General features: G+C 44.4%; 1 pseudogene; it reads right to left on the reverse strand.

The window, feature by feature from the left end:
* Nucleotides 1-25233, reverse strand: part of LOC115113827 (trinucleotide repeat-containing gene 6B protein-like) — a 59689-nt pseudogene that overhangs the window by 26847 nt on the left and 7609 nt on the right.

Genomic DNA, 25233 nt, shown 5'->3' on the forward strand with positions numbered 1-25233 from the left:
AATAGTCAAAGGTATATGAAATACAAATGGTATAGAGAGAAAGTCCTATAATTCCTATAATAACTACAACCTAAAACTTCTTAAGTGGGAATATTGAAGACATGTTAAAAAGGAACCACCATCTTATGTTCTCATGTTCTGAGCAAGGAACTTAAACGTTAGCTTTTTTACATGGCACATCTTGCCCTTGACTTTTCTCCAACACTGTTTTTGCATTATTTAATGCAATGTTTCATAATTATTCATTATTTTATATTAAGTAAAAACAATTTTAAAAAATTAAAAAGTGTTGATTGTTCATTCAGTATTATTGTAATTGTCATTTATTACAACATACATACACGCATACACACATACATACAATATAAAATAATAATAAAATGTGCCAATTAAATCGGTATCGGCATTTTTTGGGTCCTCCAATAATCCGTATCACCGTTGAAAAATCATAATCGGTCGACCTCTAGTTTGGACCATGATGGAGCATTGGTGACGTGGACACGAAGGAACTTGAAACACTAGACCCGCTCCACTACAGCCCTGTTGATGTTAATGAGGCCTGTTCGGCCCGCCTTTGCCTGTAGTCCTTCGTCTTGCTCACATTGAGGGAGATGTTGTCCTGGCCCCACACCACCAGTTCTCTGACCTCCTCCCTACAGGCTGTCTCACCGTTGTCAGTGATCCAGATAGCAGATGTTCTGAAAGAGCTGCAAAACCTGGACCCGTACAAATCAGCTGGGCTTGACAATCTGGACCCTCTATTTCTGAAACTATCCGCAGCCATTGTCGCAACCCCTATTACCAGCCTGTTAACCTGTTAAGACTCTAGGGGCAGTATTTCATTTTTGGATAAAAAGACGTGCCCGTTTTAAGCGCAATATTTTGTCACGAAAAGATGCTCGAATATGCTTGGAATTGATAGTTTTGGAAAGAAGACAGTCTTACGTTTCCAGAAATGCAAAGATTTTCACTGTGAGTCCCTTAGAACAAATGCTTCGGGCAAAACCAAGATGTATGACCGACCAGGAAATGCACAGGATTTCTGAGGCTACGTTTTCCATGATCGCCTTATATGGCTGTGAATGCGACAGGAATGAACGGACTCTTTCTCTTGTTTCCCCAAGGTCTTTGCAGCATTGTGACGTATTTGTAGGCATATCATTGGAAGATTGACCATAAGGGACTACATTTACCAGGTGTCCCGCTTGGTGTCTGCGTGGCAATCGGTGCGCAAAAGTCAGGTCCCGGTATTTTTCCATTCAAATCTCAGAACAAACCAGGCTACAAGGACGGTGCTTTCAATGGAGAGAAATATGACAAACCACCTTCAGGATTGATTCAAACAACGTTTTCCATGTTTCAGTCGATATTATGGAGTTAATTCGGAAAAAAGTTCGACATGTAGGTGACTGAATTTTCGGTTAGTTTCGGTAGCCATATGCATAGTAACAAAAGGGAACGATGTGTCCTACACAAGAATCTTTCAGGAAAAACTGGACATCTGCTATGTAACTGAGAGTCTCCTCATTGAAACATCTGAAGTTCTTCAAAGGTAAATTATTTTATTTGATTCCTTGGCTGTTTTTTGTGAATATGTTGCGTGCTAAATGCTAACGCTAACGCTAAGCTAGCTAACTCCACTCTTACACAAATTAGTGATTTTCTCTGGTTCTAAAGCATATTTTGAAAATCTGAGACGACAGGATTGTTAAGAAAAGGATAAGCTTGAGAACAGGCATATTTATTTCATTTCATTTGCGATTTTTAGAAATCGCTAACGTTGCGTTATGCTAATGAGCTTGAGGCTGTAGTTACGCTACCGCATACGGGTTTGGTCGGACTATGAGGTTAAACCTCTCTTTCATATCGTCTGAGATCCCCAAGGATTGGAAAGCTGCCGCAGTCATCCCCCTCTTCAAAGGGGGAGACACCCTGGACCCAAACTGTTACAGACCTATATCCATCCTGCCCTGCCTATCTAAGGTCTTCGAAAGCCAAGTCAACAAACAGGTCACTGACCATCTCGAATCCCACCGTACCTTCTCCGCTGTGCAATCTCGTTTCCGAGCCGGTCACGGGTGCACCTCAGCCACGCTCAAGGTACTAAACGATATCATAACCGCCATCGATAAAAGACAGTACTGTGCAGCCGTCTTCATCGACCTTGCCAAGGCCTTCGACTCTGTCAATCACCATATTCTTATCGGCAGACTCAGTAGCCTCGGTTTTTCTGATGACTGCCTTGCCTGGTTCACCAATTACTTTGCAGACAGAGTTCAGTGTGTCAAATCGGAGGGCATGCTGTCCGGTCCTCTGGAAGTCTCTATGGGGGTGCCACAGGGCTCAATCCTCGGGCCGACTCTTTTTTCTGTATATATATCAATGATGTTGCTCTTGCTGCGGGCGATTCCCTGATCCACCTCTATGCAGACGACACCATTCTATATACTTCCGGCCCGTCCTTGGACACTGTGCTATCTAACCTCCAAACGAGCTTCAATGCCATACAACACTCCTTCCGTGGCCTCCAACTGCTCTTAAACGCTAGTAAAACCAAATGCATGCTTTTCAACCGTTCGCTGCCTGCACCCGCACGCCTGACCAGCATCACCACCCTGGATGGTTCCAACCTTGAATATGTGGACATCTATAAGTACCTAGGTGTCTGGCTAGACTGTAAACTCTCCTTCCAGACTTATATCAAACATCTCCAATCGAAAATCAAATCAAGAGTCGGCTTTCTATTCCGCAACAAAGCCTCCTTCACTCACGCCGCCAAACTTACCCTAGTAAAACTGACTATCCTACCGATCCTCGACTTCGGCGATGTCATCTACAAAATTTCTTTCAACACTCTACTCAGCAAACTGGATGCAGTTTATCACAGTGCCATCCGTTTTGTCACTAAAGCACCTTATACCACCCACCACTGCGACTTGTATGCTCTAGTCGGCTGGCCCTCGCTACATATTCGTCACCAGACCCACTGGCTCCAGGTCATCTACAAGTCCATACTAGGTAAAGCTCCGCCTTATCTCAGTTCACTGGTCACGATGGCAACACCCACCCGTAGCACGCGCTCCAGCAGGTGTATCTCACTGATCATCCCTAAAGCCAACACCTCATTTGGCCGCCTTTCGTTCCAGTTCTCTGCTGCCTGTGACTGGAACGAATTGCAAAAATCGCTGAAGTTGGAGACTTTTATCTCCCTCACCAACTTCAAACATCTGCTATCTGAGCAGCTAACCGATCGCTGCAGCTGTACATAGTCTATTGGTAAATAGCCCACCCATTTTTACCTACCTCATCCCCATACTGTTTTAATTTATTTACTTTTCTTCTCTTTTTCACACCAATATCTCTACCTGTACATGACCATCTGATCATTTATCACTCGTGTTAATCTGCAAAATTGTAATTATTCGCCTTCCTCATGCCTTTTGCACACAATGTATATAGACCCCCCCCCTCCCTTTCCCCCCCCCCCTACTGTGTTATTGACTTGTTAATTGTTTACTCCATGTGTAACTCTGTGTTGTCTGTTCACACTGCTATGCTTTAAATCAGGCCTACCACTGTTCTGTCATCAGCAAACTTGGTGTTGGAGTCATGTTTGGCCATGCAGTCGTGTGTGAACAGGGAGTATAGTAGCAGACTAAGTACACGCCCCTGAGGGGCCCCAGTGTTGAGGATCAGAGTGGCTGACGTGTGGTTGCCTACCCTTACCACCTGGGGAGGCCCATCAGGAAGTCAAGAATCCAGTTGCAGAGGGAGGTGTTAAGTCCCAGGGTCCTTAGCTAAGTGATGAGCTTTGTGGGCACTATGGTGTTGAACGCTGAGCTGTAGTCAATAAACAGCATTCTCATAGGTGTTCCTTTTGTCCAGGTGGGAAAGGGCAGTATCGAGTACGATTGATATTGCATCACTGTGGATCTGTTGGGGCAGTATGCGAATTGGGTCTAGGGTATCCGGGAGGATGCTGTTGATGTAAGCTATGATCAGCGGTAATCATTTAGGCAGGTTAACTTTGCTTCCTTGGGCACAAGGACTATGGTGGTCTGCTTGAAACATGTTGGTATTACAGACTCAGTCAGGGAGAGGTTGAAAATGTCAGTGAAGACACTTGCCAGTTGATCCACACATGCTTTGAGTACACGTCCTGGTAATCCACCTGGCCCCGTGGCTTTGTGAATAATCTTGCTCACATCGGCGTACGAGAGCGTTATCACAGTCCTCCGGAATAGCGGGTGCTCTCATGCATGCTTCAGTGTTGCTTAACTCAAAGCAAGCATAAAAGGCATTTAGCTCATCAGGTAGGCTCGCGTCACTGGGCAGCTCGCATCCGGGTTTCCTTTTGTAGTCTAATAGTTTTCAAGCCCTACCACATCCGATGAGCATCAGAGCCGGTGTAGTAGAATTAAATTTTAATCATGTACATCCTTGAAGGTACTCAAGAACAAAGTGGCTTCCATCATTCTTAAATGGAAGAAGTTTGGAACCACCAAGACTCTTAATAGAGCTGGCCACCCGGCCAAAATGAGCAATCGGTGGAGAAGGACCTTGGTCAGGGAGGTGACCCAGAACTCGATGGTCACTGACAGAGTTAAAGAATTCTTCTGGAGATGGGAGAACATACCAGAAGGACAACGATCTCTTCAGCACTCCACCAATCAAGCCGTTATGGTAGAGTGGCCAAACCACACTCCTCAGTAAAAGGCACATGACAGCCCACCTGGAGTTTGCCAAAAGGCACCTAATGGTCTCAGACCATGAGAAACAAGATTCTCTGGTCTGATAAAACCAAGATTGAACTCTGTCATGTCTGGAGGAAACCTGGCACCATCCCTACGGAGAAGCATGGTGGTGGCAGCATCATACTGTGGGGATGTTTTTCAGCGGCAAGGACTGAGAGACTAGTCAGGATTGAGTGAAAGATGAACGAAGCAAAGTACAGAGAGATCCTTGATGAAAACCTGCTCCAGAGTGCTCAGGATCTCAGACTGGGGTGAAGGTTCACCTTCCAACAGGACAACGACCCTAAGCACAAGACAAAGCAGGAGTGGCTTCAGGACAAGTCTCTGAATGTCCTTGAGTGACTGAACATCTCTAGGGAGACCTGAAAATAGCTGTGCAGCGACACTTCCCTTCCAACCTGACAGAGAAAGATAGGATCTGCAGAGAGGAATGGGAGAAATTCCCCAAATACAGGTACACACACACATTAAAAAAATTTTTTTTTTTTTTTTGCTTTGTCATCATGTGGTATTGTGTGTAGATTGATGTGGGGGAAAAACTAATTTGAACATTTTAGAGTAAGGCTGCAACGTAACAAAATGTGGAAAAAGTTAAAGGGTCTGAATACTTTCCGAATGCACTGTACTAGAGGTCGACCGATTATGATTTTTCAACGCCGATGCCAATTACTGGAGGACCAAAAAAAAGCCGAAACCGATTACGTCAACCAATTTTTTTTATATTTATTTGTAATAATGACAATTACAACCATACTGAATGAACACTTATTTTAACTTAATATAATACATCAATAAAATCAATTTAGCCTCAAATAATGAAACATGTTCAATTTAGTTTAAATAATACAAAAACAAAGTGTTGGAGAAGAAAGTAAAATGTGCAATATAAGAAAGCTAACGTTCCTTGCTCAGAACATAAGATATGAAAGCTGGTGGTTCCTTTTAACATGAGTTTTCAATAATCCCAGGTACATGCAGACCAAGGGTAACAACCACTCCAAGTCTCAGAGCGAGTGACGTTTGAAACGCTATTAGCTCGCACCCCGCTAACTAGCTAGCCATTTCACATCGGTTACACCAGCCTCATCTCGGGAGTTGATATGGTTGAGGTCATAAACAGCGCAATGTTTGACGCACAACGAAGAGCTGCTGGCAAAACGCATGAAAGTGTTGTTTGAATGAATGCTTAGAGCCTGCTGCTGTCTACCACCGCTCAGTCAGATTATATGCAATGCAGGACACGCTAGATAAACTAGTAATATCATCAAACATGTGTACTTAACTATTGATTATGATTGATTGATTGTTTTTTTATAAGATAAGTTTAATGCTAGCTAGCAACTTACCTTGGCTTACTGCATTCGTGTAACAGGCAGTCTCCTTGTGGAGTGCAACGAGGGGTGTTGTAGGGGTGTTAACCCCAGTGTCCTGGCTAAATTCCCAATCTGGCCCTCAAACCATCACGGTCACCTAATAATCCAGTTTACAATTCGCTCATTCATCCCCCCCTTATCTCCCTTGTAACTATTCCCCAGGTCGTGGCTGCAAATGAGAACGTGTTCAGTAAACTTACCTGGTAAAATAACAGATAAATAAAATAAATGAGGCAGGTGGTTATAGCATTGGACTAGTTAACTGTAAGGTTTCAAGGATGGATCCCCCGAGCTGACAAGGTGAAAATCTGTCGTTCTGCCCCTGAACAGGCAGTTAACCCACTGTTCCTAGGCCATCATTGAAAATAAGAATGTGTTCTTTACTGACTTGCCTAGTTAAATAAAGATTAAATAAAAGGTGTAAAAAAAATAAAATCTGCATCCAAAAATACAGATTTCCAATTTTTATGAAAACTTGAAATCGGCCCTAATTTAAATCGGCCATTCCAATTAATCGGTCGACCTCTACACTGTACCTATAGTTAGACAATCAGCCATCATATCTTTGAGGATTTACAGTAGTTAGCTCCCTTACCAGATTTGATGGGGTTGGGTGAGGGGTTTCCCCAGCCAGAGGTGGTCTTCCCAGGGTCTTCCCAGCCGGTGGGGGTCTCAGTAGGTTTCCCCCAAGCTGCAGTGCCGTTGTCCACCGGGGGGTCCGAGGGAGAGCCACCGTCCCAGCCGGACGATGGAGCTACACACAGGAAAACAGAATCAATCCATCAGTGAGTGGTTTGTTTGATTTATGTACTCTATAGGTTTATGAAAAATCATAACATTCCATTTGTAAAGTGTTAATATTTACGTTATTAATGGTTAGTCATTTGTAAATGCATTATAAAACATTCATAAATGGGTTATAGTAGTGCTATAGCCAGTTAGTGCTTGCCAAATAGTGAGCCACTATTTACCTCCAGCTATTAACCATTTATAAAAGCACTTACAAATGCGTATAATATTGAACCCTTATGTATCATAATGGAACAGTATTATTATGTTCCTTTTTTTGTATTTTACCCCTTTTTCATGATTGCGATCCAATTACGATCTTGTCTCATCGCTGCAACTCCCCAACAGGCTCCCCAACATGACGCGACATGAACCACCAAACAGAGTTTCTTAACACCCGCCCGCTTAACCGGGAAGCCAGCTGCACCAATGTGTCGGAGAAAACACAGTTCAACTGACGACCGAAGTCAACCTACACAAGGAGTGGCTAGACCGCAAATAGCTGAGTAAAGCCCCCGAGCCAAACCCTCCTCTAACCCGGACAACGGCCAATTGTGCACCACCCTATGGGACTGCCGGTCACAGCCTGGGATCGAACCAGAGTCTGTAGTGAGGCCTCAAGCACTGCGATGCTGTGCCACTCAGGAGGTCCTATGCAACCTTATTTTCAATGGTTGCAGATACACCACTTTTATTTTCTCACTTAGGTGTGATACATTGTTTCTCTTTCCCAGAAACGGTTGGTTTTCAGATCAATGGTCAACTACAATGATGTCTGGCTCCACGTTTAAAACCCTGATGATTTGTGGTAAATTTAGCTATTTATTCCAGGAATGAAGGCCTCATCTGAATATCTCAAGCCATATTATTGGCGTGTTTGACTGGTTTCTGAGAAATTACCTACTTTGTGATACAGCATCTGCACGAATCTGCGCTTGAAATAAATACCTGGGACGTGCTCAGAATTTAGTGTTGATACTGACAATGTGACAGGGATTCATGAAGAATCAGAATGGACGTGGCTATGAGAAGTGTGCAAAGGCCAGACAGAAGAGATCACGCAAAATAAACATTTACAAGATAAAAATGCAATTTTTCACTTTCAGATACAGAATTTCTGATGGATGATTTAGCTTGCTGCCCAGCTAGCTACATAGCATCTGTCCTACCTAGGAAACATCTAGCTAGCATTAGGTGAAACCTAAAATGGCTTTATAAATATAAAAATTCAGCTAGATGATTTAGCATGAGATAATCTTGGGCATGATATTGTTAACTAGCTAAGTTGTTCACATTTGCTGGCTAGTTAGCTTCACTAGCTAGCAAACGTTAGCAGCCAGCTAGCGAACATCGACATGATAGAAATTCCATGCAATTTGTTTTGCTAGCTTTTTTTTAGATTAGCATGTTCATTATCTAACATCAGAACTCAGGTATGTCTAGCTAGGTACCTGGTAAGTGAACTAACTAGCATCCTGTCAGCACACTAGTGGTTCCAATTGTAAGAATCTAGCTAGCTAGTGTATTAGCAAAAATTGTGATAACTAGGTAACCCCTTTAAAATCGGTGGTAGCTAGCGATGTGTTAACAAGTAATGTTAAACACTATTATTATTAGTAAGCTGTCGATAAGATAACTAGCTAAGCCTTAATGGTATAAATCATGACAATAGTAAAGTTGTGTAGATGGTGTATGCTAAATTGTAATACATTTCTCTTCTCTCCCAAAGATTCCCATAGGGTTTCTGATTCCAGGATGGGAAAATGCTTAACAAGAAACAGATGAAGGACATACAGTTGAAGTCGGAAGTTTACATACAGTTAGGTTGGAGTCATTAAAACTTGTTTTTCAACCACTGCACAAATTTCTTTTTAACCTCTTTCAGCTAGGGGGCACTATTTTTATGTTTGGAAAAATAACGTTCCCAATGTAAACGGCCTATTTCTCAGGCCTATATGCTAGAATATGCATAAAATTGTCAGATTAGGATAGAAAACAGTCAAAAAATTTCCAAGACTGTCAAATTGTCTGTGAGTATAACAGAACTGATATTGCAGGCGAAAAACGGAGGAAAATCAAACCAGGAAGTGGCTTCAATTTTGAAAGCTCCATGTTCCATAGCCTGCCTTCGTTCCATTTAAAGGGATATCAACCAGATTCCTTTTCCTATCGCTTCCTCAAGGTGTCAGTCTTTAGACAGTTTCAGGCTTTTATTTTGAAAAATGAGCGAGAAAGATAACATCGCGTCAGGTGTGCGTAACAGAGCTTGGGCAGCCATCGTCTCTCCCTCTCCTACTGAAAAAGACAGTGCCCGTTGATATACAGTGGGGCAAAAAAGTATTTAGTCAGCCACAAATTGTGCAAGTTCTCCCACGTAAAAAGATGAGGCCTGTCATTTTCATCATAGGTACACTTCAACTATGACAGACAAAAAGAGAAGAAAAAATCCAGAAAATCACATTGTAGGATTTTTAATGATTTTATTTGCAAATGGTGGAAAAAAAGTATTTGGTCAATAACAAAAGTTTCTCAATACTTTGTTATATACCCTTTGTTGGCAATGACAGAGGTCAAACGTTTTCTGTAAGTCTTCACAAGGTTTTCACACACACTGTTGCTGGTATTTTGGCCCATTCCTCCATACAGATCAGATCTCCTCTAGAGCAGTGACGTTTTGGAGCTGTTGCTGGGCAACACGGACTTTCAACTCCCTCCAAAGATGTTCTATTGGGTTGAGATCTCGAGACTGGCTAGGCCACTCCAGGACCTTGAAATGCTTCTTATGAAGCCACTCCTTCGTTGCCCGGGCGGTGTGTTTGGGATCATTGTCATGCTGAAAGACCCAGCCACGTTTCATCGTCAATGCCATTGCTGATGGAAGGAGGTTTGCACTCAAAATCTCACGATACATGGCCCCATTCATTCTTTCCTTTACATGGATCAGTCATCCTGGTCCCTTTGCAGAAAAACAGCCCCAAGAATGATGTTTCCACCCCCATGCTTCACAGTAGGTATGGTGTTCTTTGGATGCAACTCAGCATTCTTTGTCCTCCAAACATAACGAGTTGAGTTTTTACCAAAAAGTTATATTTTGGTTTCATCTGACCATATGGCATTCTCCCAATCTTCCTCTGGTTCATCCAAATGCTCTCTAGCAAACTTCAGACGGGCCTGGACATGTACTGGCTTAAGCAGGGGGACACGTCTGGCACTGCAGGATTTGAGTCCCTGGCGGCGTAGTGTGTTACTGATGGTAGGCTTTGTTATTTTTGGTCCCAGCTCTCTGCAGGGATTTTTTGCTCACCGTTCTTGTGATAATTTTGATCCCACGGGGTGAGGAGATCTTGCGTGGAGCCCCAGATCGAGGGAGATTATCAGTGGTCTTGTATGTCTTCCATTTCCTAATAATTGCTCCCACAGTTGATTTCTTCAAACCAAGCTGCTTACCTATTGCAGATTCAGTCTTCCCAGCCTGGTGCAGGTCTACAATTTTGTTTCTGGTGTCCTTTGACAACTCTTTGGTCTTGGCCATAGTGGAGTTTGGAGTGTGACTGTTTGAGGTTGTGGACAGGTGCCTTTTATACTGATAACAAGTTCAAACAGGTGCCATTAACACAGGTTACGAGTAGAGGACAGAGGAGCCTCTTAACAAACTATAGTTTTGGAAAGTCGGTTAGGACATCTACTTTGTGCATGACACAAGTCATTTTTCCAACAATTGTTTATAGAAAGATTATTTCACTTATAATTCCCTGTATCACAATTCCAGTGGGTTAGACGTTTACATACTCTAAGTTGACTGTGCCTTTAAACATCTTGGAAAATTCCAGAAAATGATGCAATGGCTTTAGAAGATTCTGATAGGCTAATTGACATCATTGAGTCAATTGGAGGTGTATCTGTGGATGTATTTCAAGGCCTACCTTCAAACTCAGTGCCTCTTTGCTTGACATCACAGGAATATCAAAAGAAATCAGTCAAGACATCGGAAGAAAAACATTGTAGACCTCCACAAGTCTGGTTCATCCTTGGGAGAAATTTCCAAACGCCTGAAGGTACCACTTTCATCTGTACAAACAATAGTACGCAGGTATAAACACCATGGGACCACGTAGCGGTCATACCGCTCAGAAAGGAGACACATTCTGTCTCCTAGAGATGAACGTACTTTGGTGCAAAAAGTGCAAATCAATCCCAGAACAGCAGCAAAACCCTGTGAAGATGCTGGAGGAAACAGGTACAAAAGGATCGGATAGTAAAATTAGTCCTATATCGACATAACCTGAAAGGCAGCTCAGCAAGGAAGAAGCCACGGCTCCAAAACCGCCATAAAAAAAGCCAGACTATGGTTTGCAACTGCACATGGGGACAAAGATCGTACTTTTTGGAGAAATGTCCTCTGGTCTGATGAAACAAAAATAGAACGGTTTGGCCATAATGACCATCGTTATGTTTGGAGGAAAAAGGGGTAGCCTTGCAAGCCGTAGAATTACCATCCCAACCGGGAAGCATGGGGGTGGCAGCATCATGTTGTGGGGGTGCTTTGCTACAGAAAGGACTGGTGCACTTCACAAAATAGATGGCTTCATGAGGAGGACAATTATGTGGATATATCGAAGCAATGTTTCAAGACATCAGTCGCAAATGGGTCTTCCAAATGGACAATGACCTCAAGCATACTTCTAAAGTTGTGGCAAAATGGCTTAAGGAAAACTAAGTCAAGATATTGGAGTTGCCATCACAAAAGCCCTGACCTCAATCCCATAGAAAATTTGTGGGCACAACTGAAAAAGCATGTGCGAGCAAGGAGGCCTACAAACCTGACTCAGTTAACCAGCTCTGCCAGGAGGAATGGGCCAAAATTTGCCCAAGTTATTGTGGGAAGCTTGTGGAAGGATACCCGAAACATTTGACTCAAGTTAAACAATTTAAAGGTAATGCTACCAAATACTAATTGAGTATATGTAAACCTCTGACCCACTGGGAATGTGATTAAAGAAATAAATCACTCTATTATTCTGACATTTTACATTCTTAAAATAAAGTGGTGATCTTAACTGACCGAAGTCTGAATATTTACTAGGATTAAATGTCAGGAAATGTGAAAAACTGGGTTTAAATGTATTTGGCTAAGGTGTATGTAAACTTCTGACTTCAACTGTAGAAGGGGACCATGAGACCCAATGTATTTTAAATAGTTAATATCTTGTCAATTTCTAAGCTGACTTGTAAAAGTAAAGTGGAGAAAGACCCCACCTGTTTATCTGAATTAGTTAGGCTACCCACTGTATCAATGATAGGCTACATGAGTCACTGCCATCATCTTCCATCCCAATGTATCCTATTAAATGAATTTTTTGTTCTTACTATGTATTGCATGTTTGAGATTATATACTGTTATGTTTCCAACTCACTAATAAATGGCCACAAGGTTTCCACATTTTTTGATGTCAGCGCCTAGGTCAGCGCCTAGTCACAGAAAACTATAGCCATTTTCCAGCCAAGGAGAGGGCTCACAAAAGTCAGAAATACCGATTAAATTAATCACTAACCTTTGATGATCTTCATCAGATGGCAATCATAGGACTTCATGTAACACAATACATGTTTGTTTTGTTCGATAAAGTTCATATATATATCCAAAAATCTCAGTTTACATTGGCGCGTTATGTTCAGAAATGCATGGTCTCAAACAAACATCCGGAGAAAGTGCAGAGAGCCACATCAAATTACAGAAATACTCAAACATTGATCTAAGATACAAGTGTTTAACATACATTTAAAGATAAACTTCTTAATGCAACCGCTGTGTCAGATTTCAAAAAGGATTTAAGGCGAAAGCACACAACGCGATTATGTTAGGTCTGCGCTTAGCCACAAAAACCACAGCCATTTTCCAGCCAAGGAGAGGGCTCACAAAAGTCAGAAATAGCATTAAAATGAATCACTCACCTTTGATGATCTTCATCTGGTGGCACTCCCAGGTCTCCAGGTTAGACAAATGTTCATTTTGTTCGATAATGTCCCTCTATGTCCAAAAACCTCAGTTTTGTTGGTGCGTTTAGTTCAGAAATCCAAAGGCAATGCGCACTCTCAACATCAAGACGAAAAGTCAAAAAAGTACAATGAAAGTTAGTAGAAACATGTCAAACGATGTTTAAAATCGATCATCAGGTTGTTTTTGTCATAAATAACCAATAATATTTCAACTGGACAAAAGCTTTGTCAATAGAAAAGGAGAAACAAGAAATGCACGCTCCCGATCACACGCAGGACTCATGGCTGGAAATTTCCACTGGGATCATTGAAAGTGCTGTATCTCCCTCATTTTTCAGAGTAAAAGCCTGAAACAATGCCTAAAGACTGGCCACATGTAGAGGAAGCCATAGATATCGTGAACTGGGTCCTTAGTCTTTGTATGGTGGGGATAGGCTTTCAATGGAAAAACAGCCTTTCAAAATAAGACTTGAAAACCTACAAACCTCAGATTTCCCACTTCCTGGTTGGATTTTCCTCAGGTTTTTGCCTGGCATATCAGTTCTGTTATACTCACAGATATTATTTTAACAGTTCTGGAAGCTTTAGAGTGTTTTCTATCCAAATCCACTAATTATATGCATATCCTAGCTTCTGGGCCTAAGTAGCAGGCAGTTTAATTTGGGCACGCTTTTCATCCAAAATTCCAAATCCTGCCCCCTACCCTAGTGAAGTTAGCCAACAACGCAATTAAGAAAAATAACAATAATGAGGCTATATACAGGGGGTACTGGTACAGAGTCAATTTGCGGGGATACAGGTTAGTCGAGGTAATATGGACATGTATGAAGGGGTAAAGTGACTATGCACAGAGACAGCGAGTAGCAGCAGCTACTTTGCAAATAGTCTGGGTAACCATTTGATTAACTGTTCAGCAGTCTTATGGCTGTTAAGGAGCCTTTTGGACATAGACTTGGCCCTCCCTTACACTCGCTGTGCGGTAGCAGAGAACACCGCCTGGTATAGGGCCATACGCACTACCCTCTGTAGTGCCTTTCAGTCGGATGACAAACAATAGCCATACCAGGCAGTGATGGTACAACTGTAGAACTTTGAGGATCTAAAGACCCATGCCAAATATTTTCAGTCTCCTGAGGGGGAATAGGCGTTGTCGTGCCCTCTTCATGACCGTCTGCGTGTTTGGACCATGATAGTTTGTTGGTGAGTTAGACATCAAGGTAAGTGGCATAAGGTATACTTTTAGCAGTTATGTTAACTCATTTATAAATGTTTATAGGTCTGTCACTTTAAAATAAGGTATACTTTATATGAGAGAAGATTCAACACTTTGTTAAACATGTTCAATCAATGAATGGTGGGTATGAAGACCAAAACATTCAAAGTTGTGACAGGATACCACCTCCATTGTTTCACTAAGCAATGGTACTACGGTTACCATTTCACACCAGGGCGTTACCCATACTTGGGACTATCACAGAGAAGTGGTAAGTGTGTTAATATAACATGGTAAACGGTAATATGTTAGGAATGATGATTGAATAACATCCTGGATGTAAATTTGGCTAGGGATCAGGGTCTCAAAGGTGGGTCAAGACACATCATGATTGACAACCTCTTCTGTTACTGGGACAGAGCAACAACGCATCACACCCAATAGTGGTAAAAAAAAGTATTGGTCAAATGTGCAACTATTGAAAATAAGGTCTTATAAGTGTTTGTAAGTGCATTTATAAAATGGTTAATAACTAGAGGTAAATATTGGCTCACCATTTGGCAAACACTGAACAGTTATTGCACTATTTTAACCAATGCGATGTGACCGTTTATTAAATGGTTTATAATTAGGGACGTTAACAGTTAACCATTAACTTCTTTGGGGTAGGGGGCAGTATTTTCACATCCGGATGAAAAGTAAACTGCCTGCTACTCAGGCCCAGATGCTAGGATATGCATATCATTAGTAGATTTGGATAGAAAACACTGAAGTTTCTAAAACTGTTTGAACGATGTCTGTGAGTATAACAGAACTCAATTGGCAGGCAAAAACCTGAGAAAAAATCCAACCAGAAAGTGGGAAATCTGAGGTTTGTAGTTTTTCAAGTCTTCGCCTATCCAATATACAGTGTCTGTGGGGTCATATTGCACTTCCTAAGGCTTCCACTAGATGTCAACAGTCTTTAGAACCTTGTTTCAGGCTTCTACTGTGAAGTGGGAGAGAATGAGAGCTGATTGAGCCATGGGTCTGCCAGAAGGCCATGTGCTCAGTCAGGCGTGTGCCCGTGAGAGCTCCGTTCCCTTTCATTTCTAAAGATAAAAGGAATTCTCCGGTTGAAACATTATTGAAGATTTATGATAAAAACATCCTAAAGATTGATTATATACATCGTTTGACATGTTTGTATGAACTGTAATATAACTTTTTTACTTTGTCTGGACCTAGAGCCTGCTCATTTGGATTACTGTCCTAAATGCGAACAAAAAGGAGGTATTTGGACATAAATGGACTTTATCGAACAAGACTAACATTTGTGGAACTTGGATTCCTGTGAGTGCATTCTGATGAAGATCAATGGTAAGTGAATATTTATAATGCTATTTCTGACTTTTGTTGACTCCATAACATGGCGGGTATCTGTATTGCTTGTTTTGGTCTGTACTCAGATTATTCCATATGGTGTGCTTTTTCCGTAAAGCTTTTTTAAAATCTGACACAGCGGTTGCATTAAGGAGAAGTATATCTTCAATTCCATGCATAACAGTTGTATTTTCATCAACATTTATGAGTAGTATTTCTGTAAATTGACGTGGCTCTCTGCACTTTCACCGGATGTTTTGGAGGCAAAACATAACACGCCATTGTAAACAGAGATTTTTGGATATAAATATGAACTTTATCGAACAAAACATACATGTATTGTGTAACATGAAGTCCTATGAGTGCTGATGAAGATGAAAATCACCAAAGGTTAGTGATTAATTTTATCTCCATTTCTGCTTTTTGTGACTCCTCTCTTTGGCTGGAAAAATGGCTGTGTTTTTTTGTGACTAGGTACTGACCTAACATAATCGCATGGTATGCTTTTGTTGTAAAGCCTTTTTGAAATCGGACACTGTGGTGGGATTAAAATGGTGTATAGGGCCTCCCGGGTGGCGCAGTGGTTGAGGGCGCTGTACTGCAGCGCCAGCTGTGCCACCAGAGACCCTGGGTTCGCGCCCAGGCTCTGTCGTAACCGGCCGCGACCAGGACGTCCGTGGGGCGACACTCAATTGGCCTAGCGTCGTCCGGGTTAGGGAGGGTTTGGCCGGTAGGGATATCCTTGTCTCATCGCGCACCAGCGACTCCTGTGGCGGGGCGGGCATAGTGCGCGCTAACCTTCGTCTATCCCGAGCCCGTATGGGAGTTGTAGCGACGAGACAAGATAGTAGCTACTAAAACAATTGGATACCACGAAATGGGGGAGAAAAAGGGGTAAATTCAACAAAAAAATATATATATATTTAAAAATGGTGTATAATACATGTATGTTTGAGGAATTTTAATTATGAGATTTGTTTGAATTTGGCGCCCTGCACTTTCACTGGATGTTGGTCAGGTGGGACGTCCCACGTACCCTTGAGGTTAATGCTTATCGGATAGGTTAATTTGCATAATTCAATTGCCACCTGTGTATTTCCATTAGTCATCTTATTTATCACATGCATACAGAGCCTAGTTTGAGGAGCGGTGTAGCCTACCACCTGTCAGACAACACATAGAGCCTAGTTTGAGGAGCGGTGTAGCCTACCACCTGTCAGACAGCTTACAGTGCCTAGTTTGAGGAGCGGTGTAGCCTACCACCTGTCAAGACAGCTTACAGTGCCTAGTTTGAGGAGCGGTGTAGCCTACCACGTCAGACAGCTTACAGTGCCTAGTTTGCGTAGCAGCGGCGCCTACCACGTCAGACAGCATACAGAGCCTAGTTTGAGGAGCAGAATAGCCTATCACCCGTCAGACAGCACTAGAGCAGCTCCTCATTGGGGTACAACCTGCTTTTGTAAGCCCAGTCATTGCACAACAAATAACAAATCTAAATGCAATTATGTGTTAAAAACATTGACGAACACGATTAAAAAGGTAGCCATTTCTATTTCTCAATCTCAACTCTCAATTAAAGCGCCCCTCTCATTTGGCATTTGAGTATATAGGCTATAGTCAACAGTAGTCATGCCACCAGTGCGTCACCCACCGCTTTGCAATGCGAGCTTGAGGCAGTTATTTGAAAGCTGAACATTTTTACTTTACTTCAAATAATGAGGCATGTCTTACCTTGCTTCAAAGTAGCCTTGCAAAAATCCATCCATAGAAACATGGAGGCAATTATTTTAGAAAGACTTCCTGATGGCATTAACCAGCACTTCTAAACGGTTCTATTGGTTTTCATATCAACTTTCTTTCATTGTCCAGAAGTCAAAGGCACAATCCTTGTCATATTGGCAACACATCCTAGTTGTTGTTACAGATTCCCCCCCATCTTGCTACATTTCTAACACAGATTTTCATGTCTGTCACATATGGAACAGCTTACATTAGGTACGGTGTTTCTAAATTGCGGGAAATGACTTTTTATTAGCAGCTTCATTACAGGAGTTGCATGTTCAATCATAGGCTGTAGCATTTTGCCAGTAAGACAATATGCTTGCTATTGTTGAATGTTCCATTAAGCTCTTAATGAAAAATGTCCGGAAAAGGTGAAGGGAGAGGTTTCACTCACGGCAAAATCTGTCTAAAACAAGCCAAATGCGTTTCTGTGTCGCCTGCCTTCCAGCCTTGGGACAACTACCATTGTCAGGGTGGTGAAATAAACATCTCAACATTATACACATACCGCTTGATAGCATTTTCTGTTGGTCACGCCATTTTACTGTTTGAAGAAAATGTAACCGTTTGTTAACCAGTCCGGTCCATTAGTCGGCAGCAAAATAGACCAAAATTTGAATCCCTATTTCTGATGCATTTACAAATGATTAAATAATGATTCATAACAATTACAACCCCTTTACAAATGGAACCTTATGGTAAAGTGCTACCAAAAAATGTAAAGGAAAATAGATTTAAAGGTTTATCAATTATGGATTTAACATCAATCCTTCCTTCCGCTCCGCATGTCTATAAGATAATAGGCTCCATCTCATATTCACACATCAATACAAACAGCTCAGATTCATCATAAAGTATAGCACATTAGCCAACGGCTAGTCTCTTACCCATCCCTGGAGCTTTCCCAGGGTTGATGTCCCTGCCTCCCATCCCAGTGGGCTGCCTCCCATGCCCAGGGTTGATGTCCCTGCCTCCCATCCCAGTTGGCTGCCTTCCAGGCCCAGGGTTGATGTCCCTGCCTCCCATCCCAGTGGGCTGCCTCCCAGGTCCAGGCTGCTGTAGAGCTGGTAGCCCCTGCTGCTGTTGGGTCGGTGGTCCTGCTCCCTGGCCCTGCATTTCCGGCTGATGACCAGCAGGAGAGCCATTCTTCTCCCACAGGTTGACAGTCTTCTTATTAAACTGGCTGGGGTCTCCCCAAGCCGATGTCCCATCGTCAATGTCCATCTTCCGGCTAATGAATTGCGGTGAAGGTTCCTCCCACCCGCTGGACTCTGGTCCTTCCCCTCCCCCAGGGCCACTGGGGATGGGTCCGGCAATCCAGCCCGAACTGCTTTGGTTCTGGTGCTGGGCACCCGGTTGTCTCACCCAGCCCCCTCCTCCCGGTTCCAGCGTTTGTTGCGGTGGGTGCTGCGAATGTTGCTGCGGTGCCATGGCGCCTTTCACAGAAGCCGTCTGGCTGTTTGGCATCGGTGACGGGTGCATCTTCCCACCTCCACCCCAACGCCCCTGGTGGGGTTTGGTGCATCCCATGTCCCCCCCCACCCCTCCTCCGCCCCCCACCCGTACCTCCTGCCCCCAGGATCTCCTCGGGGCTCCTCGTCCCAGCTACCCCACGTACCAACTTCTGAGTCTCCCCCACCGGAGTTACCTCCACCTTTCCTATCCTCTCCCCATCCTCCACCACTGGATTTAGGTTCTCTCTCCCCCAGTCTCCCCACCCCTGTCCCTCTGCCCACCCCACCCTCCATCCCGCCCCATCTCCTTCCATCCTCCTCCTGTCCCCTTCTCCTCCTGGCCGCCTCCCCAGCCACCAACTCCTCCTCCACCTTGGTTACCCTGTTGTCCATTATCTCCCCAACCTCCTCCACCACAACCTCTACTGCGTTCCCTCCCACAACCCCACTCAGACCCTTCGTTCCCCCATCCTTTTCCTTGACTCTCCCCTGGTCCAACCCCACCCCAGCCTCCTGTAGGCTTCCCCTGGCCTGGTCCAAGGCCGCCACCTATACCTGCTCCAGTGGTCATTGACCCAGATTGAGTGACGCCAGAAGGGTTTCTCATGTTGGAGCCTAGGGGAGGTGGCCCTTGGTTGGGCATGGAGTTGCTGCCACTACTGCTGCCGTTGTTACCAACCTCCCAGCCCTCCCCAGAGCCACCAGGGTCCCCAGGGAAGGGTTGGAGTTCAGGTTGGGAGCTGAGCCAGGGAGAGGGGTAGGAGCCATTGGATCAGTAGTTGTAGCAGAGCCAGTGGAGTATTGAGAAGATGGACCCATGGGAGGTGAAGCGTTTTGGGATGAAGCAGATGTCCCAGTCCCTCCTTTTCCTGGTTCTAGGTCCCAGGCCACGTTCTGTCTGATCTGGGTCTGGCCCCAGCCTGTGTTGGAGAGGACGCGTGGGTCCAGGTCACTGCGGCTGAGCATTGCCTGTAAGGCCACGTCAGGGTTGGGCGGTGGGGGGTGGGAATACCGGTGGTGACCGTACCCGTGGTGCTGATTGCCGCTGCCTCTGGAGTTTCCCCCACCGCTGGATGAATTACCTCCTCTACCACCCTTGCCACCCCCCCACTCCCCTGTGTCCCCCCCTGCCACTCCGTCCCCCTTCTGATTGTCCCAAGCTCTTGTCGTAGTGGTGGATGTTGTCGGAGAGGAAGAGGCGGCAGGGGGGTTGCTGCCCCCACTACTGCTGCTGCTACTGCTGCGGCCTCCGACACCACCAGCCTCCCCTCCTGGATTTCCACCTCCACCCATCCCACCTGAATTACCTCCCCAGTCTCCAACTGAAGACCCTCGCTCTCCTCCTGCACCCCCTCCCTGAGATACCCCGGGGGTTTGAGTGCTACCCCCACTTCCAGCACCCCAGGATTTCCCTCCATTACCCCCCTGAGCGCTGTACTTCCACCCCGAGCCTCCACCACCCTCAGCAGCTCCCCCTTCCCAACCATCAGTCCTTGAGGCACCCGTTTTGGAGTTAGCAGCAGGGAAAGGCTGGCCTCCCCAAGAGGAGGATGAGGTTTGGGAGGCAGCGAGGTTTTCTCCACCATTGCCTCCTCCCCCACAGTCTGTATCGGCTCCCACCCCTGTCCCCTCGTTTTTTGGTCCTGCTCCGGTCTCCAGTACCGCTCCACCCCAACCCCCATCCGACGTGTGCTCTCTGTCTCTGGATTGCATTTGGTGAAGTTGGTGCTGATGAGCGGATTGATTCACAGCTAGAGGTGGGTTCCCCAGGCCCGGGGCAGACAGAGACCCAGCCAGGCTCTGGAGAAGGGAAGGGGGGGGGCCACCCTCAGAGGAAGCTACCCCAGCCCCATCCTGCTGCACCAGAGCAGGCCAGGCGGAAGGGTTGGCATTTGGGTTGAAGTTGGCACCAGGGATCACCCCACTGCCACCAAGGGATCCATCAGGGCCCATTGGCAGAGGGGAGGCTTTGGGAATGGAGGGCACTGATGCCCCTGGAGGACCCTGTGAGGCAGCAGATCCCCACACCACACTGACGGACAGCATACATTCATTGGGCATTGAGAACGAGGAAGTGGGTGATGGGGGACTGCCAGGATCGCCACCTTTCCGCGAGGCACTGCTGTTCGGCACTCCACCACCGCCCTCACCCGACGAAGCACTACCACTTCCTGTCCCCGAAGCTTCACCTCCTCCTGCTCCATTCCCGTCGCCAACGGCAATGCTAGGCCATTCCTCCAGGTCTGAGCCGTCCACGATGACCTTCTCCCTGCCCTGAGAGGAGGGCAGGCTGCCAGAGCCAACCCCCCACGTGGAATTTGCATAATTGGAAGAAGTAGTAGAAGAAGCAGCGATTGATGAGGAGGATGAGGTGAGGGGCAGTGAGGGTGCAGCTGGACCCACATAGCCTGGACTAGAATCTGGACGGGAAACAACATAAAGGTACATTATTAAAATGGAAGGTTAAATAAACATCTACTGTTGCCCAATTGTATAAGTCTTGGACACAGAACTTTTTTTTTACCAAAACATTATACCAAGAATCAAATAGGAAGGTATAGGATTCACTTTTAAAGTATTTGAACAGAGTCTAAACTTGCATGATGCTTCATGTCGGGACTCGTTCCTGACACCTACCTGAGGCAGCAGCCATGGTTGCATTGGGGCAGTCTCCCCCTCCTCCCCCTGGCCCGGTGCCTCCCCCCAGTAGCATGGAGGACAGCGGCGGCTGGCCCCTCTTCAGTAGCACTTTGTGGTCTTGCTGGCAGCGGAATCGCGGGGGCACTTCGCGGGGCATGTAGCGCTGGGAGGCCTGGGTGCCTGCTGCGGGGGGCTGTCCGTTGGCCACCGCCGGCCGCTTCGCATTGTTCCCACCCTGGGGGGGGGCGACGCCTGCAGCCGCGGTGGCAGGGGAGGGGGACGCCGAGGGGGTGGGTCCAGGGCTGGGGGAAGCAGAGCTGGGGGCGGCAGGAGACTGGGTGGTCTGGAAGGGCTTGGTCAATTCTGGCACTGCATGGCGAAGGAGAAGAGAGTTATAGAAGTCATTAAGTTGCATAGAGAAAATAAATAGTGGTGTGAAATTCAAAGGAAAATGTCCTAACGGATAATAAGCAGTGTACAAAACATTAAAAACACCTGCTCTTTCCATGACAGACTGACCAGGCGAAAGCTATGATCCCTTGTCACTTGTTAAATCCACTTCATAAATCAGTGTAGATGAAGGGGAGGAGACAGGTTAAAAGAAGGATTTTTAAGCCTCGAGACAATTGAAAAATGAATTGTGTATGTGTGTCATTCAGTGTGTGAATGGGCAAGACAAAAGATTTAAGTGCCTTTGAAACGGGTATGGTAGTAGGCGTCAGGAGCAACGGTTTATGTCAAGAACAGCAATACTGCTGGGTTTTTCATGCACAACAATGTGTGCATCAAGAATGGTCCACCACCCAAAAGGACATCCAGCCAACTTGAGGAAAGCATTGGAGTCAACATGGGCCAGCATCCCTGTGGAACACTTGACACCTTGTAGAGTTCATGCCCTGATGAATTGAGGCTGTTCAGAGGGCAAAAGAGGGTGCAACTAAATATTAGAAAGCGGTTCTTAATATTTTGTACAGTGTACAGCATTGCATGTAGCCATCATCTTCATTTGAAATAAGGGCAGCAGGTAGCCTAGTGGTTAGACTGTTGGGACAGTAATGAAAAGGTTGCTTGTTTGAAACCGCGAGGTGAACAAAAAAAATCTGCCGTTCTGACCTTGAACAAGGCAGTTAACCGCCACCAACAACAACGGCAGCCCCCCGCACCTCTCTGAGGGGTTGGGTTAAATTCAGAAGACATTTTTGTTGAATGCAATTAAACAATGGGCCAGACCGGGGTTCAAATAAATGCATATTTCAAATAATGTGGCCGAATATAGTGCCGTGAATAAGTATTTCCCCCTTTCTGATTTTCTCTAGTTTGTATATTTTTGATTTTAAATGTTAGATCTTCAACCAAAAACCTAATATTAGATAAAGGGAACTGGAGTCTACAAATATCAAAAAATATTTTATTTGTTTATTTATTTAACAAAGTTCCGCAACACCCAATTCCCCTGTGTGAAAAAGTAATTGCTAACCATTAATTGGTTGTGCCACCTTTAGCTGAAATTACTGCAACAAAATGCTTTGTGTATTTGTTGATCCGTCTCTCACATCGCTGTGGAGGAATTTTGGCCTACTCTTTCATGCAGAACTGCTTTAACTCAGCGACATTTGAGGGTTTTCAAGCAGATAGCATTGTTGATTTCACCAGTCACATTATGAAGCTTGCTGGTAGTCCCCAGTCACATGCTGCTTGTTTACAAGCACACAACGATGGGAGACTGGAGCCTTGATTCACTTCACTGTTGTGCAGCACACACCAGGTTATCTAGTTTCAGTATGGAAATTACAACTAAATGTTTGCCAGCTAGATACAGTATCTTATAACTATTAAGTTAACTATCTAAAATGTGCTAAATGTACTGCAGATGTGCATATGGTTTGCTAATGTAGTGGTTAGCTTTTTGTTAAATCAAGCTTCTCTTGGTAACCGCAGAGAATACCCTCCTGGATCAAGAGCCTTGCTATCTAATATTTGTTTTGGGTGTGCAGCAAACTGGAGTAGCATTTTTTTTGTTACTTGTATAACTTTATGCGATGGGATGTCTGTCAGAGACTGTTTAAAATGTTTACAATGTGCCCGTTAGCATTTAACTAATATCCTCTATAGGATTTTACAAGTACTTGTTAGCAATGCTAAACTTCAAATAACAGCAAGAGGCCATTGTGTTCATCCCGAGATATTACCAAATATCTCGGGATGGCACAAGGTCGGTATGAAGGTATGACCATCTGCATACTGCCCAAGCCTAATTTGAAACTATTTTCTACTTATTTCCCCTAGGGCCATACAGAGCTGGGTTCAAATACATGGGAGTATTTCAACATTTGTATTTGGGGGGGGGGGGAAACACTTGTCTGTGCAGGTGAGAATTTTTCAAATACAGTACCAGTCAAAAGTTTGGACACCTACTCATTCAAGGATTTCTTGATTTTGACTAATTTCTACATTGTAGAATAATAGTGAAGACATCAAAACTATGAAATAACACATGAAATGTACTCACTACAAAAATGTGTAAAACAAATCAAAAAATATTTTAGATTCTTCCAAGTAGCCACCCCTTGCACACTCTTGGCATTCTCTCAACCAGCTTCACCTGGATTGCCTTTCCAACAGTCTTGAAGGAGTTCCCACATATGTTGAGCAATTGTTGGCTGCTTTTCCTTCACTCTGCGGTCCAACCCATCCCAAACCATCTCAATTGGGTTGAGGTCAGGTGATTGTGGAGGCCAGGTCATCTGATGCAGCACTCCCATCACGCTGCTTCTTGGTCAAATAGCCCTTACACAGCCTGGAGGTGTGTTTTGGGTTATTGTCCTGTTGAAAAACAAATGAGTCCCACTAAGCTCAAACTAGATTGGATGGTGTAACGCTGTAGAATGCTGTGATCCCATGCTGGTTAAGTGTGCCTTGAATTCTAAATAAAACACAGTGTCACCAGCAAAGCACCCCCACACCTCCATGCTTCACGGTGGGAACAACACATGCAGAGATCATCCGTTCACCTACTCCGCGTCTCACAAAGACGCAGAGTAGGCGGTTGGAACCAAAAATATTTAATTTGGATTCACCAGACCAATGGGCAGTTTTCCACCAGAGTTTTCCACCAAAATGTTAATACATACAGCATTTAACATAAAGTGAAGTATTTTTGGGGGGAACTGAAGTCTCATAAGTTAGGAGTCCATTGCTCGTGTTTCTTGGCCCAAGCAAGTCTCTTCTTATTGTGGTCCTTTAGAAGTGGTTTCGTTGCAGCAATTCGACCATGAAGACCTGATTCATGCAGTCTCCTCTGAACAGTAAATGTTGAGATGTGTCTGTTACTTGAACTCTGTGAAACATTAATTTAGGCAGCAATCGGAGGTGCAGTTAACTCTAATGAACTTATACTCTGCAGCAGAGGTAACTCTGGGTCTTCCTTTCCTGTGGCAGTCCACATGAGCCAGTTTCATCATAGCACCTGGTTTTTGCGACTGCACTTGAAGAAACGTTCAAAGTTCTTGACATATTCCGGATTAACTGACCTTCATATCTTAAACTAATTATGGACTGTCATTTCTCTTTGCTTAGTTGAGCTGTTCTTGCCATAATATGGACTTGGGTCTTTTACTAAATAGGGCTATCTTCTGTATACCACCCCTACCTTGTCACAACACAACTGATTGGCTCAAGCGCATTAAGGAGGAAAGAAATTCCACAAATGAACTTTTAACAAGGCACACCTGTCAATTGAAATGCATTCCAGGTGACTACCCCATGTAGCTGGTTGAGAGAATGCCAAGAGTGTGCAAAGCTGTCATCAAGGCAAAGGGTGGCTACTTTAAAGAATCTCAAATATATTGATTTGTTTAACACTTTTTTGG

Source organism: Oncorhynchus nerka, linkage group LG28, assembly GCF_034236695.1.
Source record: "Oncorhynchus nerka isolate Pitt River linkage group LG28, Oner_Uvic_2.0, whole genome shotgun sequence".
Taxonomy (NCBI): Eukaryota; Metazoa; Chordata; class Actinopteri; order Salmoniformes; family Salmonidae; genus Oncorhynchus; species Oncorhynchus nerka.